This window comes from Staurois parvus, unplaced genomic scaffold (genome assembly GCF_062004578.1).
Source record: "Staurois parvus isolate SC_StPar_1 unplaced genomic scaffold, SC_StPar_1.0 ptg000340l, whole genome shotgun sequence".
In the NCBI taxonomy this organism is placed as follows: domain Eukaryota; kingdom Metazoa; phylum Chordata; class Amphibia; order Anura; family Ranidae; genus Staurois; species Staurois parvus.
In genome coordinates, this window is record NW_028318136.1 from 867701 (window position 1) to 889970 (window position 22270).

Genomic DNA, 22270 nt, shown 5'->3' on the forward strand with positions numbered 1-22270 from the left:
CACCCACCAATGCTGACACAGCTTGGATGAAGGTCAGAATACCAGCCAGAGGACGCCGCTCCTGCCGCTCAAAAAAGAAACATCATTCAGCAGTCACAGCGTTGGAATTGGGAAAATATCTTCAATTTGTTAGCTTTCCATTTTTTTAACTCTGCCATGGCCGGTCCTAAGCCCGTGCTGCGAAAAGAGGAAGGTTGGGTGCTGGGACTGTAAACCAGCCCTGTAAAAAAAAGTGCCGCTATGTTTCGAGTGAAAGGAAGACGTTCACTGCACCTGGGACTGGACAAGTGTGGCTAGCAGAAGGTTTAACAGGGTAACATGGGAATGAGACTGATCATTATATGATATAGTATATATAGTTATATACGCCTACAGTTTACCGTACGCCATGATCTCACCCACCAATGCTGACACAGCTTGGATGAAGGTCAGAATACCAGCCAGAGGACGCCGCTCCTGCCGCTCAAAAAAGAAACATCATTCAGCAGTCACAGCGTTGGAATTGGGAAAATATCTTCAATTTGTTAGCTTTCCATTTTTTTTTAACTCTGCCATGGCCGGTCCTAAGCCCGTGCTGCAAAAAGAGGAAGGTTGGGTGCTGGGACAGTAAACCAGCCCTGTAAAAAAAAGTGCCGCTATGTTTCGAGTGAAAGGAAGACGTTCACTGCACCTGGGACTGGACAAGTGTGGCTAGCAGAAGGTTTAACAGGGTAACATGGGAATGAGACTGATCATTATATGATATAGTATATATAGTTATATACGCCTACAGTTTACCGTACGCCATGATCTCACCCACCAATGCTGACACAGCTTGGATGAAGGTCAGAATACCAGCCAGAGGACGCCGCTCCTGCCGCTCAAAATGAAACATCATTCAGCAGTCACAGCGTTGGAATTGGGAAAATATCTTCAATTTGTTAGCTTTCCATTTTTTTAACTCTGCCATGGCCGGTCCTAAGCCCGTGCTGCGAAAAGAGGAAGGTTGGGTGCTAGGACAGTAAACCAGCCCTGTAAAAAAAATGCCGCTATGTTTCGAGTGAAAGGAAGACGTTCACTGCACCTGGGACTGGACAAGTGTGGCTAGCAGAAGGTTTAACAGGGTAACATGGGAATGAGACTGATCATTATATGATATAGTATATATAGTTATATACGCCTACAGTTTACCGTACGCCATGATCTCACCCACCAATGCTGACACAGCTTGGATGAAGGTCAGAATACCAGCCAGAGGACGCCGCTCCTGCCACTCAAAAAGAAACATCATTCAGCAGTCACAGCGTTGGAATTGGGAAAATATCTTCAATTTGTTAGCTTTCCATTTTTTTAACTCTGCCATGGCCGGTCCTAAGCCCGTGCTGCGAAAAGAGGAAGGTTGGGTGCTGGGACTGTAAACCAGCCCTGTAAAAAAAAGTGCCGCTATGTTTCGAGTGAAAGGAAGACGTTCACTGCACCTGGGACTGGACAAGTGTGGCTAGCAGAAGGTTTAACAGGGTAACATGGGAATGAGACTGATCATTATATGATATAGTATATATAGTTATATACGCCTACAGTTTACCGTACGCCATAATCTCACCCACCAATGCTGACACAGCTTGGATGAAGGTCAGAATACCAGCCAGAGGACGCCGCTCCTGCCGCTCAAAAAAGAAACATCATTCAGCAGTCACAGCGTTGGAATTGGGAAAATATCTTCAATTTGTTAGCTTTCCATTTTTTTAACTCTGCCATGGCCGGTCCTAAGCCCGTGCTGCGAAAAGAGGAAGGTTGGGTGCTGGGACTGTAAACCAGCCCTGTAAAAAAAAGTGCCGCTATGTTTCGAGTGAAAGGAAGACGTTCACTGCACCTGGGACTGGACAAGTGTGGCTAGCAGAAGGTTTAACAGGGTAACATGGGAATGAGACTGATCATTATATGATATAGTATATATAGTTATATACGCCTACAGTTTACCGTACGCCATGATCTCACCCACCAATGCTGACACAGCTTGGATGAAGGTCAGAATACCAGCCAGAGGACGCCGCTCCTGCCGCTCAAAATGAAACATCATTCAGCAGTCACAGCGTTGGAATTGGGAAAATATCTTCAACTTGTTAGCTTTCCATTTTTTTAACTCTGCCATGGCCGGTCCTAAGCCCGTGCTGCGAAAAGAGGAAGGTTGGGTGCTAGGACAGTAAACCAGCCCTGTAAAAAAATGCCGCTATGTTTCGAGTGAAAGGAAGACGTTCACTGCACCTGGGACTGGACAAGTGTGGCTAGCAGAAGGTTTAACAGGGTAACATGGGAATGAGACTGATCATTATATGATATAGTATATATAGTTATATACGCCTACAGTTTACCGTACGCCATGATCTCACCCACCAATGCTGACACAGCTTGGATGAAGGTCAGAATACCAGCCAGAGGACGCCGCTGCTGCCGCTCAAAAAAGAAACACCATTCAGCAGTCACAGCGTTGGAATTGGGAAAATATCTTCAATTTGTTAGCTTTCCATTTTTTTAACTCTGCCATGGCCGGTCCTAAGCCCGTGCTGCAAAAAGAGGAAGGTTGGGTGCTGGGACTGTAAACCAGCCCTGTAAAAAAAAGTGCCGCTATGTTTCGAGTGAAAGGAAGACGTTCACTGCACCTGGGACTGGACAAGTGTGGCTAGCAGAAGGTTTAACAGGGTAACATGGGAATGAGACTGATCATTATATGATATAGTATATATAGTTATATACGCCTACAGTTTACCGTACGCCATGATCTCACCCACCAATGCTGACACAGCTTGGATGAAGGTCAGAATACCAGCCAGAGGACGCCGCTCCTGCCGCTCAAAATGAAACATCATTCAGCAGTCACAGCGTTGGAATTGGGAAAATATCTTCAACTTGTTAGCTTTCCATTTTTTTAACTCTGCCATGGCCGGTCCTAAGCCCGTGCTGCGAAAAGAGGAAGGTTGGGTGCTAGGACAGTAAACCAGCCCTGTAAAAAAAAAGCCCGCTATGTTTCGAGTGAAAGGAAGACGTTCACTGCACCTGGGACTGGACAAGTGTGGCTAGCAGAAGGTTTAACAGGGTAACATGGGAATGAGACTGATCATTATATGATATAGTATATATAGTTATATACGCCTACAGTTTACCGTACGCCATAATCTCACCCACCAATGCTGACACAGCTTGGATGAAGGTCAGAATACCAGCCAGAGGACGCCGCTCCTGCCGCTCAAAAAAGAAACATCATTCAGCAGTCACAGCGTTGGAATTGGGAAAATATCTTCAACTTGTTAGCTTTCCATTTTTTTAACTCTGCCATGGCCGGTCCTAAGCCCGTGCTGCGAAAAGAGGAAGGTTGGGTGCTAGGACAGTAAACCAGCCCTGTAAAAAAATGCCGCTATGTTTCGAGTGAAAGGAAGACGTTCACTGCACCTGGGACTGGACAAGTGTGGCTAGCAGAAGGTTTAACAGGGTAACATGGGAATGAGACTGATCATTATATGATATAGTATATATAGTTATATACGCCTACAGTTTACCGTACGCCATGATCTCACCCACCAATGCTGACACAGCTTGGATGAAGGTCAGAATACCAGCCAGAGGACGCCGCTCCTGCAACTCAAAAAGAAACATCATTCAGCAGTCACAGCGTTGGAATTGGGAAAATATCTTCAATTTGTTAGCTTTCCATTTTTTTAACTCTGCCATGGCCGGTCCTAAGCCCGTGCTGCGAAAAGAGGAAGGTTGGGTGCTGGGACTGTAAACCAGCCCTGTAAAAAAAAGTGCCGCTATGTTTCGAGTGAAAGGAAGACGTTCACTGCACCTGGGACTGGACAAGTGTGGCTAGCAGAAGGTTTAACAGGGTAACATGGGAATGAGACTGATCATTATATGATATAGTATATATAGTTATATACGCCTACAGTTTACCGTACGCCATGATCTCACCCACCAATGCTGACACAGCTTGGATGAAGGTCAGAATACCAGCCAGAGGACGCCGCTCCTGCCGCTCAAAATGAAACATCATTCAGCAGTCACAGCGTTGGAATTGGGAAAATATCTTCAACTTGTTAGCTTTCCATTTTTTTAACTCTGCCATGGCCGGTCCTAAGCCCGTGCTGCGAAAAGAGGAAGGTTGGGTGCTAGGACAGTAAACCAGCCCTGTAAAAAAAAAGCCCGCTATGTTTCGAGTGAAAGGAAGACGTTCACTGCACCTGGGACTGGACAAGTGTGGCTAGCAGAAGGTTTAACAGGGTAACATGGGAATGAGACTGATCATTATATGATATAGTATATATAGTTATATACGCCTACAGTTTACCGTACGCCATGATCTCACCCACCAATGCTGACACAGCTTGGATGAAGGTCAGAATACCAGCCAGAGGACGCCGCTCCTGCCGCTCAAAAAAGAAACATCATTCAGCAGTCACAGCGTTGGAATTGGGAAAATATCTTCAATTTGTTAGCTTTCCATTTTTTTAACTCTGCCATGGCCGGTCCTAAGCCCGTGCTGCGAAAAGAGGAAGGTTGGGTGCTGGGACAGTAAACCAGCCCTGTAAAAAAAAGTGCCGCTATGTTTCGAGTGAAAGGAAGACGTTCACTGCACCTGGGACTGGACAAGTGTGGCTAGCAGAAGGTTTAACAGGGTAACATGGGAATGAGACTGATCATTATATGATATAGTATATATAGTTATATACGCCTACAGTTTACCGTACGCCATGATCTCACCCACCAATGCTGACACAGCTTGGATGAAGGTCAGAATACCAGCCAGAGGACGCCGCTCCTGCCGCTCAAAAAAGAAACATCATTCAGCAGTCACAGCGTTGGAATTGGGAAAATATCTTCAATTTGTTAGCTTTCCATTTTTTTTTACTCTGCCATGGCCGGTCCTAAGCCCGTGCTGCAAAAAGAGGAAGGTTGGGTGCTGGGACAGTAAACCAGCCCTGTAAAAAAAAGTGCCGCTCTGTTTCGAGTGAAAGGAAGACGTTCACTGCACCTGGGACTGGACAAGTGTGGCTAGCAGAAGGTTTAACAGGGTAACATGGGAATGAGACTGATCATTATATGATATAGTATATATAGTTATATACGCCTACAGTTTACCGTACGCCATGATCTCACCCACCAATGCTGACACAGCTTGGATGAAGGTCAGAATACCAGCCAGAGGACGCCGCTCAAAAAAGAAACATCATTCAGCAGTCACAGCGTTGGAATTGGGAAAATATCTTCAATTTGTTAGCTTTCCATTTTTTTAACTCTGCCATGGCCGGTCCTAAGCCCGTGCTGCGTAAAGAGGAAGGTTGGGTGCTGGGACAGTAAACCAGCCCTGTAAAAAAAAGTGCCGCTATGTTTCGAGTGAAAGGAAGACGTTCACTGCACCTGGGACTGGACAAGTGTGGCTAGCAGAAGGTTTAACAGGGTAACATGGGAATGAGACTGATCATTATATGATATAGTATATATAGTTATATACGCCTACAGTTTACCGTACGCCATGATCTCACCCACCAATGCTGACACAGCTTGGATGAAGGTCAGAATACCAGCCAGAGGACGCCGCTCCTGCCGCTCAAAAAAGGAACATCATTCAGCAGTCACAGCGTTGGAATTGGGAAAATATCTTCAATTTGTTAGCTTTCCATTTTTTTAACTCTGCCATGGCCGGTCCTAAGCCCGTGCTGCGTAAAGAGGAAGGTTGGGTGCTGGGACAGTAAACCAGCCCTGTAAAAAAAAGTGCCGCTATGTTTCGAGTGAAAGGAAGACGTTCACTGCACCTGGGACTGGACAAGTGTGGCTAGCAGAAGGTTTAACAGGGTAACATGGGAATGAGACTGATCATTATATGATATAGTATATATAGTTATATACGCCTACAGTTTACCATACGCCATGATCTCACCCACCAATGCTGACACAGCTTGGATGAAGGTCAGAATACCAGCCAGAGGACGCCGCTCCTGCCGCTCAAAATGAAACATCATTCAGCAGTCACAGCGTTGGAATTGGGAAAATATCTTCAACTTGTTAGCTTTCCATTTTATTAACTCTGCCATGGCCGGTCCTAAGCCCGTGCTGCGAAAAGAGGAAGGTTGGGTGCTAGGACAGTAAACCAGCCCTGTAAAAAAAAGTGCCGCTATGTTTCGAGTGAAAGGAAGACGTTCACTGCACCTGGGACTGGACAAGTGTGGCTAGCAGAAGGTTTAACAGGGTAACATGGGAATGAGACTGATCATTATATGATATAGTATATATAGTTATATACGCCTACAGTTTACCGTACGCCATGATCTCACCCACCAATGCTGACACAGCTTGGATGAAGGTCAGAATACCAGCCAGAGGACGCCGCTCCTGCCACTCAAAAAGAAACATCATTCAGCAGTCACAGCGTTGGAATTGGGAAAATATCTTCAATTTGTTAGCTTTCCATTTTTTTAACTCTGCCATGGCCGGTCCTAAGCCCGTGCTGCGAAAAGAGGAAGGTTGGGTGCTGGGACTGTAAACCAGCCCTGTAAAAAAAAGTGCCGCTATGTTTCGAGTGAAAGGAAGACGTTCACTGCACCTGGGACTGGACAAGTGTGGCTAGCAGAAGGTTTAACAGGGTAACATGGGAATGAGACTGATCATTATATGATATAGTATATATAGTTATATACGCCTACAGTTTACCGTACGCCATAATCTCACCCACCAATGCTGACACAGCTTGGATGAAGGTCAGAATACCAGCCAGAGGACGCCGCTCCTGCCGCTCAAAAAAGAAACATCATTCAGCAGTCACAGCGTTGGAATTGGGAAAATATCTTCAATTTGTTAGCTTTCCATTTTTTTAACTCTGCCATGGCCGGTCCTAAGCCCGTGCTGCGAAAAGAGGAAGGTTGGGTGCTGGGACTGTAAACCAGCCCTGTAAAAAAAAGTGCCGCTATGTTTCGAGTGAAAGGAAGACGTTCACTGCACCTGGGACTGGACAAGTGTGGCTAGCAGAAGGTTTAACAGGGTAACATGGGAATGAGACTGATCATTATATGATATAGTATATATAGTTATATACGCCTACAGTTTACCGTACGCCATGATCTCACCCACCAATGCTGACACAGCTTGGATGAAGGTCAGAATACCAGCCAGAGGACGCCGCTCCTGCCGCTCAAAATGAAACATCATTCAGCAGTCACAGCGTTGGAATTGGGAAAATATCTTCAACTTGTTAGCTTTCCATTTTTTTAACTCTGCCATGGCCGGTCCTAAGCCCGTGCTGCGAAAAGAGGAAGGTTGGGTGCTAGGACAGTAAACCAGCCCTGTAAAAAAATGCCGCTATGTTTCGAGTGAAAGGAAGATGTTCACTGCACCTGGGACTGGACAAGTGTGGCTAGCAGAAGGTTTAACAGGGTAACATGGGAATGAGACTGATCATTATATGATATAGTATATATAGTTATATACGCCTACAGTTTACCGTACGCCATGATCTCACCCACCAATGCTGACACAGCTTGGATGAAGGTCAGAATACCAGCCAGAGGACGCCGCTCCTGCAACTCAAAAAGAAACATCATTCAGCAGTCACAGCGTTGGAATTGGGAAAATATCTTCAATTTGTTAGCTTTCCATTTTTTTAACTCTGCCATGGCCGGTCCTAAGCCCGTGCTGCGAAAAGAGGAAGGTTGGGTGCTGGGACTGTAAACCAGCCCTGTAAAAAAAAGTGCCGCTATGTTTCGAGTGAAAGGAAGACGTTCACTGCACCTGGGACTGGACAAGTGTGGCTAGCAGAAGGTTTAACAAGGTAACATGGGAATGAGACTGATCATTATATGATATAGTATATATAGTTATATACGCCTACAGTTTACCGTACGCCATGATCTCACCCACCAATGCTGACACAGCTTGGATGAAGGTCAGAATACCAGCCAGAGGACGCCGCTCCTGCCGCTCAAAAAAGAAACACCATTCAGCAGTCACAGCGTTGGAATTGGGAAAATATCTTCAATTTGTTAGCTTTCCATTTTTTTAACTCTGCCATGGCCGGTCCTAAGCCCGTGCTGCGAAAAGAGGAAGGTTGGGTGCTGGGACTGTAAACCAGCCCTGTAAAAAAAAGTGCCGCTATGTTTCGAGTGAAAGGAAGACGTTCACTGCACCTGGGACTGGACAAGTGTGGCTAGCAGAAGGTTTAACAGGGTAACATGGGAATGAGACTGATCATTATATGATATAGTATATATAGTTATATACGCCTACAGTTTACCGTACGCCATGATCTCACCCACCAATGCTGACACAGCTTGGATGAAGGTCAGAATACCAGCCAGAGGACGCCGCTCCTGCCGCTCAAAATGAAACATCATTCAGCAGTCACAGCGTTGGAATTGGGAAAATATCTTCAACTTGTTAGCTTTCCATTTTTTTAACTCTGCCATGGCCGGTCCTAAGCCCGTGCTGCGAAAAGAGGAAGGTTGGGTGCTGGGACAGTAAACCAGCCCTGTAAAAAAAAGTGCCGCTATGTTTTGAGTGAAAGGAAGACGTTCACTGCACCTGGGACTGGACAAGTGTGGCTAGCAGAAGGTTTAACAGGGTAACATGGGAATGAGACTGATCATTATATGATATAGTATATATAGTTATATACGCCTACAGTTTACCGTACGCCATGATCTCACCCACCAATGCTGACACAGCTTGGATGAAGGTCAGAATACCAGCCAGAGGACGCCGCTCCTGCCGCTCAAAAAAGAAACATCATTCAGCAGTCACAGCGTTGGAATTGGGAAAATATCTTCAATTTGTTAGCTTTCCATTTTTTTTTACTCTGCCATGGCCGGTCCTAAGCCCGTGCTGCAAAAAGAGGAAGGTTGGGTGCTGGGACAGTAAACCAGCCCTGTAAAAAAAAGTGCCGCTCTGTTTCGAGTGAAAGGAAGACGTTCACTGCACCTGGGACTGGACAAGTGTGGCTAGCAGAAGGTTTAACAGGGTAACATGGGAATGAGACTGATCATTATATGATATAGTATATATAGTTATATACGCCTACAGTTTACCGTACGCCATGATCTCACCCACCAATGCTGACACAGCTTGGATGAAGGTCAGAATACCAGCCAGAGGACGCCGCTCCTGCCGCTCAAAAAAGGAACATCATTCAGCAGTCACAGCGTTGGAATTGGGAAAATATCTTCAATTTGTTAGCTTTCCATTTTTTTAACTCTGCCATGGCCGGTCCTAAGCCCGTGCTGCGTAAAGAGGAAGGTTGGGTGCTGGGACAGTAAACCAGCCCTGTAAAAAAAAGTGCCGCTATGTTTCGAGTGAAAGGAAGACGTTCACTGCACCTGGGACTGGACAAGTGTGGCTAGCAGAAGGTTTAACAGGGTAACATGGGAATGAGACTGATCATTATATGATATAGTATATATAGTTATATACGCCTACAGTTTACCGTACGCCATGATCTCACCCACCAATGCTGACACAGCTTGGATGAAGGTCAGAATACCAGCCAGAGGACGCCGCTCCTGCCGCTCAAAAAAGAAACATCATTCAGCAGTCACAGCGTTGGAATTGGGAAAATATCTTCAATTTGTCAGCTTTCCATTTTTTTTAACTCTGCCATGGCCGGTCCTAAGCCCGTGCTGCAAAGAGAGGAAGGTTGGGTGCTGGGACTGTAAACCAGCCCTGTAAAAAAAAGTGCCGCTCTGTTTCGAGTGAAAGGAAGACGTTCACTGCACCTGGGACTGGACAAGTGTGGCTAGCAGAAGGTTTAACAGGGTAACATGGGAATGAGACTGATCATTATATGATATAGTATATATAGTTATATACGCCTACAGTTTACCGTACGCCATGATCTCACCCACCAATGCTGACACAGCTTGGATGAAGGTCAGAATACCAGCCAGAGGACGCCGCTCCTGCCGCTCAAAAAGAAACATCATTAAGCAGTCACAGCGTTGGAATTGGGAAAATATCTTCAATTTGTTAGCTTTCCATTTTTTTAACTCTGCCATGGCCGGTCCTAAGCCCGTGCTGCGAAAAGAGGAAGGTTGGGTGCTGGGACAGTAAACCAGCCCTGTAAAAAAAAGTGCCGCTATGTTTTGAGTGAAAGGAAGACGTTCACTGCACCTGGGACTGGACAAGTGTGGCTAGCAGAAGGTTTAACAGGGTAACATGGGAATGAGACTGATCATTATATGATATAGTATATATAGTTATATACGCCTACAGTTTACCATACGCCATGATCTCACCCACCAATGCTGACACAGCTTGGATGAAGGTCAGAATACCAGCCAGAGGACGCCGCTCCTGCCGCTCAAAATGAAACATCATTCAGCAGTCACAGCGTTGGAATTGGGAAAATATCTTCAATTTGTTAGCTTTCCATTTTTTTAACTCTGCCATGGCCGGTCCTAAGCCCGTGCTGTGAAAAGAGGAAGGTTGGGTGCTAGGACAGTAAACCAGCCCTGTAAAAAAAATGCCGCTATGTTTCGAGTGAAAGGAAGACATTCACTGCACCTGGGACTGGACAAGTGTGGCTAGCAGAAGGTTTAACAGGGTAACATGGGAATGAGACTGATCATTATATGATATAGTATATATAGTTATATACGCCTACAGTTTACCGTACGCCATGATCTCACCCACCAATGCTGACACAGCTTGGATGAAGGTCAGAATACCAGCCAGAGGACGCCGCTCCTGCCGCTCAAAAAGAAACATCATTCAGCAGTCACAGCGTTGGAATTGGGAAAATATCTTCAATTTGTTAGCTTTCCATTTTTTTAACTCTGCCATGGCCGGTCCTAAGCCCGTGCTGCGAAAAGAGGAAGGTTGGGTGCTGGGACAGTAAACCAGCCCTGTAAAAAAAAGTGCCGCTATGTTTTGAGTGAAAGGAAGACGTTCACTGCACCTGGGACTGGACAAGTGTGGCTAGCAGAAGGTTTAACAGGGTAACATGGGAATGAGACTGATCATTATATGATATAGTATATATAGTTATATACGCCTACAGTTTACCGTACGCCATGATCTCACCCACCAATGCTGACACAGCTTGGATGAAGGTCAGAATACCAGCCAGAGGACGCCGCTCCTGCCGCTCAAAATGAAACATCATTCAGCAGTCACAGCGTTGGAATTGGGAAAATATCTTCAACTTGTTAGCTTTCCATTTTTTTAACTCTGCCATGGCCGGTCCTAAGCCCGTGCTGCGAAAAGAGGAAGGTTGGGTGCTAGGACAGTAAACCAGCCCTGTAAAAAAAATGCCGCTATGTTTCGAGTGAAAGGAAGACGTTCACTGCACCTGGGACTGGACAAGTGTGGCTAGCAGAAGGTTTAACAGGGTAACATGGGAATGAGACTGATCATTATATGATATAGTATATATAGTTATATACGCCTACAGTTTACCGTACGCCATGATCTCACCCACCAATGCTGACACAGCTTGGATGAAGGTCAGAATACCAGCCAGAGGACGCCGCTCCTGCCACTCAAAAAGAAACATCATTCAGCAGTCACAGCGTTGGAATTGGGAAAATATCTTCAATTTGTTAGCTTTCCATTTTTTTAACTCTGCCATGGCCGGTCCTAAGCCCGTGCTGCGAAAAGAGGAAGGTTGGGTGCTGGGACTGTAAACCAGCCCTGTAAAAAAAAGTGCCGCTATGTTTCGAGTGAAAGGAAGACGTTCACTGCACCTGGGACTGGACAAGTGTGGCTAGCAGAAGGTTTAACAGGGTAACATGGGAATGAGACTGATCATTATATGATATAGTATATATAGTTATATACGCCTACAGTTTACCGTACGCCATAATCTCACCCACCAATGCTGACACAGCTTGGATGAAGGTCAGAATACCAGCCAGAGGACGCCGCTCCTGCCGCTCAAAAAAGAAACATCATTCAGCAGTCACAGCGTTGGAATTGGGAAAATATCTTCAATTTGTTAGCTTTCCATTTTTTTTAACTCTGCCATGGCCGGTCCTAAGCCCGTGCTGCGAAAAGAGGAAGGTTGGGTGCTGGGACTGTAAACCAGCCCTGTAAAAAAAAGTGCCGCTATGTTTCGAGTGAAAGGAAGACGTTCACTGCACCTGGGACTGGACAAGTGTGGCTAGCAGAAGGTTTAACAGGGTAACATGGGAATGAGACTGATCATTATATGATATAGTATATATAGTTATATACGCGTACAGTTTACTGTACGCCATGATCTCACCCACCAATGCTGACACAGCTTGGATGAAGGTCAGAATACCAGCCAGAGGACGCCGCTCCTGCCGCTCAAAATGAAACATCATTCAGCAGTCACAGCGTTGGAATTGGGAAAATATCTTCAACTTGTTAGCTTTCCATTTTTTTAACTCTGCCATGGCCGGTCCTAAGCCCGTGCTGCGAAAAGAGGAAGGTTGGGTGCTAGGACAGTAAACCAGCCCTGTAAAAAAATGCCGCTATGTTTCGAGTGAAAGGAAGACGTTCACTGCACCTGGGACTGGACAAGTGTGGCTAGCAGAAGGTTTAACAGGGTAACATGGGAATGAGACTGATCATTATATGATATAGTATATATAGTTATATACGCCTACAGTTTACCGTACGCCATGATCTCACCCACCAATGCTGACACAGCTTGGATGAAGGTCAGAATACCAGCCAGAGGACGCCGCTCCTGCAACTCAAAAAGAAACATCATTCAGCAGTCACAGCGTTGGAATTGGGAAAATATCTTCAATTTGTTAGCTTTCCATTTTTTTAACTCTGCCATGGCCGGTCCTAAGCCCGTGCTGCGAAAAGAGGAAGGTTGGGTGCTGGGACTGTAAACCAGCCCTGTAAAAAAAAGTGCCGCTATGTTTCGAGTGAAAGGAAGACGTTCACTGCACCTGGGACTGGACAAGTGTGGCTAGCAGAAGGTTTAACAAGGTAACATGGGAATGAGACTGATCATTATATGATATAGTATATATAGTTATATACGCCTACAGTTTACCGTACGCCATGATCTCACCCACCAATGCTGACACAGCTTGGATGAAGGTCAGAATACCAGCCAGAGGACGCCGCTCCTGCCGCTCAAAAAAGAAACACCATTCAGCAGTCACAGCGTTGGAATTGGGAAAATATCTTCAATTTGTTAGCTTTCCATTTTTTTAACTCTGCCATGGCCGGTCCTAAGCCCGTGCTGCAAAAAGAGGAAGGTTGGGTGCTGGGACTGTAAACCAGCCCTGTAAAAAAAAGTGCCGCTATGTTTCGAGTGAAAGGAAGACGTTCACTGCACCTGGGACTGGACAAGTGTGGCTAGCAGAAGGTTTAACAGGGTAACATGGGAATGAGACTGATCATTATATGATATAGTATATATAGTTATATACGCCTACAGTTTACCGTACGCCATGATCTCACCCACCAATGCTGACACAGCTTGGATGAAGGTCAGAATACCAGCCAGAGGACGCCGCTCCTGCCGCTCAAAATGAAACATCATTCAGCAGTCACAGCGTTGGAATTGGGAAAATATCTTCAACTTGTTAGCTTTCCATTTTTTTAACTCTGCCATGGCCGGTCCTAAGCCCGTGCTGCGAAAAGAGGAAGGTTGGGTGCTAGGACAGTAAACCAGCCCTGTAAAAAAAAAGCCCGCTATGTTTCGAGTGAAAGGAAGACGTTCACTGCACCTGGGACTGGACAAGTGTGGCTAGCAGAAGGTTTAACAGGGTAACATGGGAATGAGACTGATCATTATATGATATAGTATATATAGTTATATACGCCTACAGTTTACCGTACGCCATGATCTCACCCACCAATGCTGACACAGCTTGGATGAAGGTCAGAATACCAGCCAGAGGACGCCGCTCCTGCCGCTCAAAAAAGAAACATCATTCAGCAGTCACAGCGTTGGAATTGGGAAAATATCTTCAATTTGTTAGCTTTCCATTTTTTTAACTCTGCCATGGCCGGTCCTAAGCCCGTGCTGCGAAAAGAGGAAGGTTGGGTGCTGGGACAGTAAACCAGCCCTGTAAAAAAAAGTGCCGCTATGTTTCGAGTGAAAGGAAGACGTTCACTGCACCTGGGACTGGACAAGTGTGGCTAGCAGAAGGTTTAACAGGGTAACATGGGAATGAGACTGATCATTATATGATATAGTATATATAGTTATATACGCCTACAGTTTACCGTACGCCATGATCTCACCCACCAATGCTGACACAGCTTGGATGAAGGTCAGAATACCAGCCAGAGGACGCCGCTCCTGCCGCTCAAAAAAGAAACATCATTCAGCAGTCACAGCGTTGGAATTGGGAAAATATCTTCAATTTGTTAGCTTTCCATTTTTTTTTACTCTGCCATGGCCGGTCCTAAGCCCGTGCTGCAAAAAGAGGAAGGTTGGGTGCTGGGACAGTAAACCAGCCCTGTAAAAAAAAGTGCCGCTCTGTTTCGAGTGAAAGGAAGACGTTCACTGCACCTGGGACTGGACAAGTGTGGCTAGCAGAAGGTTTAACAGGGTAACATGGGAATGAGACTGATCATTATATGATATAGTATATATAGTTATATACGCCTACAGTTTACCGTACGCCATGATCTCACCCACCAATGCTGACACAGCTTGGATGAAGGTCAGAATACCAGCCAGAGGACGCCGCTCCTGCCGCTCAAAAAAGGAACATCATTCAGCAGTCACAGCGTTGGAATTGGGAAAATATCTTCAATTTGTTAGCTTTCCATTTTTTTAACTCTGCCATGGCCGGTCCTAAGCCCGTGCTGCGTAAAGAGGAAGGTTGGGTGCTGGGACAGTAAACCAGCCCTGTAAAAAAAAGTGCCGCTATGTTTCGAGTGAAAGGAAGACGTTCACTGCACCTGGGACTGGACAAGTGTGGCTAGCAGAAGGTTTAACAGGGTAACATGGGAATGAGACTGATCATTATATGATATAGTATATATAGTTATATACGCCTACAGTTTACCGTACGCCATGATCTCACCCACCAATGCTGACACAGCTTGGATGAAGGTCAGAATACCAGCCAGAGGACGCCGCTCCTGCCGCTCAAAAAAGGAACATCATTCAGCAGTCACAGCGTTGGAATTGGGAAAATATCTTCAATTTGTTAGCTTTCCATTTTTTTAACTCTGCCATGGCCGGTCCTAAGCCCGTGCTGCGTAAAGAGGAAGGTTGGGTGCTGGGACAGTAAACCAGCCCTGTAAAAAAAAGTGCCGCTATGTTTCGAGTGAAAGGAAGACGTTCACTGCACCTGGGACTGGACAAGTGTGGCTAGCAGAAGGTTTAACAGGGTAACATGGGAATGAGACTGATCATTATATGATATAGTATATATAGTTATATACGCCTACAGTTTACCGTACGCCATGATCTCACCCACCAATGCTGACACAGCTTGGATGAAGGTCAGAATACCAGCCAGAGGACGCCGCTCCTGCCGCTCAAAAAAGAAACATCATTCAGCAGTCACAGCGTTGGAATTGGGAAAATATCTTCAATTTGTCAGCTTTCCATTTTTTTTAACTCTGCCATGGCCGGTCCTAAGCCCGTGCTGCAAAGAGAGGAAGGTTGGGTGCTGGGACTGTAAACCAGCCCTGTAAAAAAAAGTGCCGCTCTGTTTCGAGTGAAAGGAAGACGTTCACTGCACCTGGGACTGGACAAGTGTGGCTAGCAGAAGGTTTAACAGGGTAACATGGGAATGAGACTGATCATTATATGATATAGTATATATAGTTATATACGCCTACAGTTTACCGTACGCCATGATCTCACCCACCAATGCTGACACAGCTTGGATGAAGGTCAGAATACCAGCCAGAGGACGCCGCTCCTGCCGCTCAAAAAAGAAACATCATTCAGCAGTCACAGCGTTGGAATTGGGAAAATATCTTCAATTTGTTAGCTTTCCATTTTTTTAACTCTGCCATGGCCGGTCCTAAGCCCGTGCTGCGAAAAGAGGAAGGTTGGGTGCTGGGACTGTAAACCAGCCCTGTAAAAAAAAGTGCCGCTATGTTTCGAGTGAAAGGAAGACGTTCACTGCACCTGGGACTGGACAAGTGTGGCTAGCAGAAGGTTTAACAGGGTAACATGGGAATGAGACTGATCATTATATGATATAGTATATATAGTTATATACGCCTACAGTTTACCGTACGCCATGATCTCACCCACCAATGCTGACACAGCTTGGATGAAGGTCAGAATACCAGCCAGAGGACGCCGCTCCTGCCGCTCAAAAAAGAAACATCATTCAGCAGTCACAGCGTTGGAATTGGGAAAATATCTTCAATTTGTTAGCTTTCCATTTTTTTTTAACTCTGCCATGGCCGGTCCTAAGCCCGTGCTGCAAAAAGAGGAAGGTTGGGTGCTGGGACAGTAAACCAGCCCTGTAAAAAAAAGTGCCGCTATGTTTCGAGTGAAAGGAAGACGTTCACTGCACCTGGGACTGGACAAGTGTGGCTAGCAGAAGGTTTAACAGGGTAACATGGGAATGAGACTGATCATTATATGATATAGTATATATAGTTATATATGCCTACAGTTTACCGTACGCCATGATCTCACCCACCAATGCTGACACAGCTTGGATGAAGGTCAGAATACCAGCCAGAGGACGCCGCTCCTGCCGCTCAAAATGAAACATCATTCAGCAGTCACAGCGTTGGAATTGGGAAAATATCTTCAATTTGTTAGCTTTCCATTTTTTTAACTCTGCCATGGCCGGTCCTAAGCCCGTGCTGCGAAAAGAGGAAGGTTGGGTGCTAGGACAGTAAACCAGCCCTGTAAAAAAAATGCCGCTATGTTTCGAGTGAAAGGAAGACGTTCACTGCACCTGGGACTGGACAAGTGTGGCTAGCAGAAGGTTTAACAGGGTAACATGGGAATGAGACTGATCATTATATGATATAGTATATATAGTTATATACGCCTACAGTTTACCGTACGCCATGATCTCACCCACCAATGCTGACACAGCTTGGATGAAGGTCAGAATACCAGCCAGAGGACGCCGCTCCTGCCGCTCAAAAAAGAAACATCATTCAGCAGTCACAGCGTTGGAATTGGGAAAATATCTTCAATTTGTTAGCTTTCCATTTTTTTAACTCTGCCATGGCCGGTCCTAAGCCCGTGCTGCGAAAAGAGGAAGGTTGGGTGCTGGGACAGTAAACCAGCCCTGTAAAAAAAAGTGCCGCTATGTTTCGAGTGAAAGGAAGACGTTCACTGCACCTGGGACTGGACAAGTGTGGCTAGCAGAAGGTTTAACAGGGTAACATGGGAATGAGACTGATCATTATATGATATAGTATATATAGTTATATACGCCTACAGTTTACCGTACGCCATGATCTCACCCACCAATGCTGACACAGCTTGGATGAAGGTCAGAATACCAGCCAGAGGACGCCGCTCCTGCCGCTCAAAAAAGAAACATCATTCAGCAGTCACAGCGTTGGAATTGGGAAAATATCTTCAATTTGTTAGCTTTCCATTTTTTTTTACTCTGCCATGGCCGGTCCTAAGCCCGTGCTGCAAAAAGAGGAAGGTTGGGTGCTGGGACAGTAAACCAGCCCTGTAAAAAAAAGTGCCGCTCTGTTTCGAGTGAAAGGAAGACGTTCACTGCACCTGGGACTGGACAAGTGTGGCTAGCAGAAGGTTTAACAGGGTAACATGGGAATGAGACTGATCATTATATGATATAGTATATATAGTTATATACGCCTACAGTTTACCGTACGCCATGATCTCACCCACCAATGCTGACACAGCTTGGATGAAGGTCAGAATACCAGCCAGAGGACGCCGCTCCTGCCGCTCAAAAAAGGAACATCATTCAGCAGTCACAGCGTTGGAATTGGGAAAATATCTTCAATTTGTTAGCTTTCCATTTTTTTAACTCTGCCATGGCCGGTCCTAAGCCCGTGCTGCGTAAAGAGGAAGGTTGGGTGCTGGGACAGTAAACCAGCCCTGTAAAAAAAAGTGCCGCTATGTTTCGAGTGAAAGGAAGACGTTCACTGCACCTGGGACTGGACAAGTGTGGCTAGCAGAAGGTTTAACAGGGTAACATGGGAATGAGACTGATCATTATATGATATAGTATATATAGTTATATACGCCTACAGTTTACCGTACGCCATGATCTCACCCACCAATGCTGACACAGCTTGGATGAAGGTCAGAATACCAGCCAGAGGACGCCGCTCCTGCCGCTCAAAAAAGGAACATCATTCAGCAGTCACAGCGTTGGAATTGGGAAAATATCTTCAATTTGTTAGCTTTCCATTTTTTTAACTCTGCCATGGCCGGTCCTAAGCCCGTGCTGCGTAAAGAGGAAGGTTGGGTGCTGGGACAGTAAACCAGCCCTGTAAAAAAAAGTGCCGCTATGTTTCGAGTGAAAGGAAGACGTTCACTGCACCTGGGACTGGACAAGTGTGGCTAGCAGAAGGTTTAACAGGGTAACATGGGAATGAGACAGATCATTATATGATATAGTATATATAGTTATATACGCCTACAGTTTACCGTACGCCATGATCTCACCCACCAATGCTGACACAGCTTGGATGAAGGTCAGAATACCAGCCAGAGGACGCCGCTCCTGCCGCTCAAAAAAGAAACATCATTCAGCAGTCACAGCGTTGGAATTGGGAAAATATCTTCAATTTGTCAGCTTTCCATTTTTTTTAACTCTGCCATGGCCGGTCCTAAGCCCGTGCTGCAAAGAGAGGAAGGTTGGGTGCTGGGACTGTAAACCAGCCCTGTAAAAAAAAGTGCCGCTCTGTTTCGAGTGAAAGGAAGACGTTCACTGCACCTGGGACTGGACAAGTGTGGCTAGCAGAAGGTTTAACAGGGTAACATGGGAATGAGACTGATCATTATATGATATAGTATATATAGTTATATACGCCTACAGTTTACCGTACGCCATGATCTCACCCACCAATGCTGACACAGCTTGGATGAAGGTCAGAATACCAGCCAGAGGACGCCGCTCCTGCCGCTCAAAAAAGAAACATCATTCAGCAGTCACAGCGTTGGAATTGGGAAAATATCTTCAATTTGTTAGCTTTCCATTTTTTTAACTCTGCCATGGCCGGTCCTAAGCCCGTGCTGCGAAAAGAGGAAGGTTGGGTGCTGGGACTGTAAACCAGCCCTGTAAAAAAAAGTGCCGCTATGTTTCGAGTGAAAGGAAGACGTTCACTGCACCTGGGACTGGACAAGTGTGGCTAGCAGAAGGTTTAACAGGGTAACATGGGAATGAGACTGATCATTATATGATATAGTATATATAGTTATATACGCCTACAGTTTACCGTACGCCATGATCTCACCCACCAATGCTGACACAGCTTGGATGAAGGTCAGAATACCAGCCAGAGGACGCCGCTCCTGCCGCTCAAAAAAGAAACATCATTCAGCAGTCACAGCGTTGGAATTGGGAAAATATCTTCAATTTGTTAGCTTTCCATTTTTTTTTAACTCTGCCATGGCCGGTCCTAAGCCCGTGCTGCAAAAAGAGGAAGGTTGGGTGCTGGGACAGTAAACCAGCCCTGTAAAAAAAAGTGCCGCTATGTTTCGAGTGAAAGGAAGACGTTCACTGCACCTGGGACTGGACAAGTGTGGCTAGCAGAAGGTTTAACAGGGTAACATGGGAATGAGACTGATCATTATATGATATAGTATATATAGTTATATATGCCTACAGTTTACCGTACGCCATGATCTCACCCACCAATGCTGACACAGCTTGGATGAAGGTCAGAATACCAGCCAGAGGACGCCGCTCCTGCCGCTCAAAATGAAACATCATTCAGCAGTCACAGCGTTGGAATTGGGAAAATATCTTCAATTTGTTAGCTTTCCATTTTTTTAACTCTGCCATGGCCGGTCCTAAGCCCGTGCTGCGAAAAGAGGAAGGTTGGGTGCTAGGACAGTAAACCAGCCCTGTAAAAAAAATGCCGCTATGTTTCGAGTGAAAGGAAGACGTTCACTGCACCTGGGACTGGACAAGTGTGGCTAGCAGAAGGTTTAACAGGGTAACATGGGAATGAGACTGATCATTATATGATATAGTATATATAGTTATATACGCCTACAGTTTACCGTACGCCATAATCTCACCCACCAATGCTGACACAGCTTGGATGAAGGTCAGAATACCAGCCAGAGGACGCCGCTCCTGCCGCTCAAAAAAGAAACATCATTCAGCAGTCACAGCGTTGCAATTGGGAAAATATCTTCAATTTGTTAGCTTTCCATTTTTTTAACTCTGCCATGGCCGGTCCTAAGCCCGTGCTGCGAAAAGAGGAAGGTTGGGTGCTGGGACTGTAAACCAGCCCTGTAAAAAAAAGTGCCGCTATGTTTCGAGTGAAAGGAAGACGTTCACTGCACCTGGGACTGGACAAGTGTGGCTAGCAGAAGGTTTAACAGGGTAACATGGGAATGAGACTGATCATTATATGATATAGTATATATAGTTATATACGCCTACAGTTTACCGTACGCCATGATCTCACCCACCAATGCTGACACAGCTTGGATGAAGGTCAGAATACCAGCCAGAGGACGCCGCTCCTGCCGCTCAAAATGAAACATCATTCAGCAGTCACAGCGTTGGAATTGGGAAAATATCTTCAACTTGTTAGCTTTCCATTTTTTTAACTCTGCCATGGCCGGTCCTAAGCCCGTGCTGCGAAAAGAGGAAGGTTGGGTGCTAGGACAGTAAACCAGCCCTGTAAAAAAATGCCGCTATGTTTCGAGTGAAAGGAAGACGTTCACTGCACCTGGGACTGGACAAGTGTGGCTAGCAGAAGGTTTAACAGGGTAACATGGGAATGAGACTGATCATTATATGATATAGTATATATAGTTATATACGCCTACAGTTTACCGTACGCCATGATCTCACCCACCAATGCTGACACAGCTTGGATGAAGGTCAGAATACCAGCCAGAGGACGCCGCTCCTGCAACTCAAAAAGAAACATCATTCAGCAGTCACAGCGTTGGAATTGGGAAAATATCTTCAATTTGTTAGCTTTCCATTTTTTTAACTCTGCCATGGCCGGTCCTAAGCCCGTGCTGCGAAAAGAGGAAGGTTGGGTGCTGGGACTGTAAACCAGCCCTGTAAAAAAAAGTGCCGCTATGTTTCGAGTGAAAGGAAGACGTTCACTGCACCTGGGACTGGACAAGTGTGGCTAGCAGAAGGTTTAACAGGGTAACATGGGAATGAGACTGATCATTATATGATATAGTATATATAGTTATATACGCCTACAGTTTACCGTACGCCATAATCTCACCCACCAATGCTGACACAGCTTGGATGAAGGTCAGAATACCAGCCAGAGGACGCCGCTCCTGCCGCTCAAAAAAGAAACATCATTCAGCAGTCACAGCGTTGGAATTGGGAAAATATCTTCAATTTGTTAGCTTTCCATTTTTTTAACTCTGCCATGGCCGGTCCTAAGCCCGTGCTGCGAAAAGAGGAAGGTTGGGTGCTGGGACTGTAAACCAGCCCTGTAAAAAAAAAGTGCCGCTATGTTTCGAGTGAAAGGAAGACGTTCACTGCACCTGGGACTGGACAAGTGTGGCTAGCAGAAGGTTTAACAGGGTAACATGGGAATGAGACTGATCATTATATGATATAGTATATATAGTTATATACGCGTACAGTTTACTGTACGCCATGATCTCACCCACCAATGCTGACACAGCTTGGATGAAGGTCAGAATACCAGCCAGAGGACGCCGCTCCTGCCGCTCAAAATGAAACATCATTCAGCAGTCACAGCGTTGGAATTGGGAAAATATCTTCAACTTGTTAGCTTTCCATTTTTTTAACTCTGCCATGGCCGGTCCTAAGCCCGTGCTGCGAAAAGAGGAAGGTTGGGTGCTAGGACAGTAAACCAGCCCTGTAAAAAAATGCCGCTATGTTTCGAGTGAAAGGAAGACGTTCACTGCACCTGGGACTGGACAAGTGTGGCTAGCAGAAGGTTTAACAGGGTAACATGGGAATGAGACTGATCATTATATGATATAGTATATATAGTTATATACGCCTACAGTTTACCGTACGCCATGATCTCACCCACCAATGCTGACACAGCTTGGATGAAGGTCAGAATACCAGCCAGAGGACGCCGCTCCTGCAACTCAAAAAGAAACATCATTCAGCAGTCACAGCGTTGGAATTGGGAAAATATCTTCAATTTGTTAGCTTTCCATTTTTTTAACTCTGCCATGGCCGGTCCTAAGCCCGTGCTGCGAAAA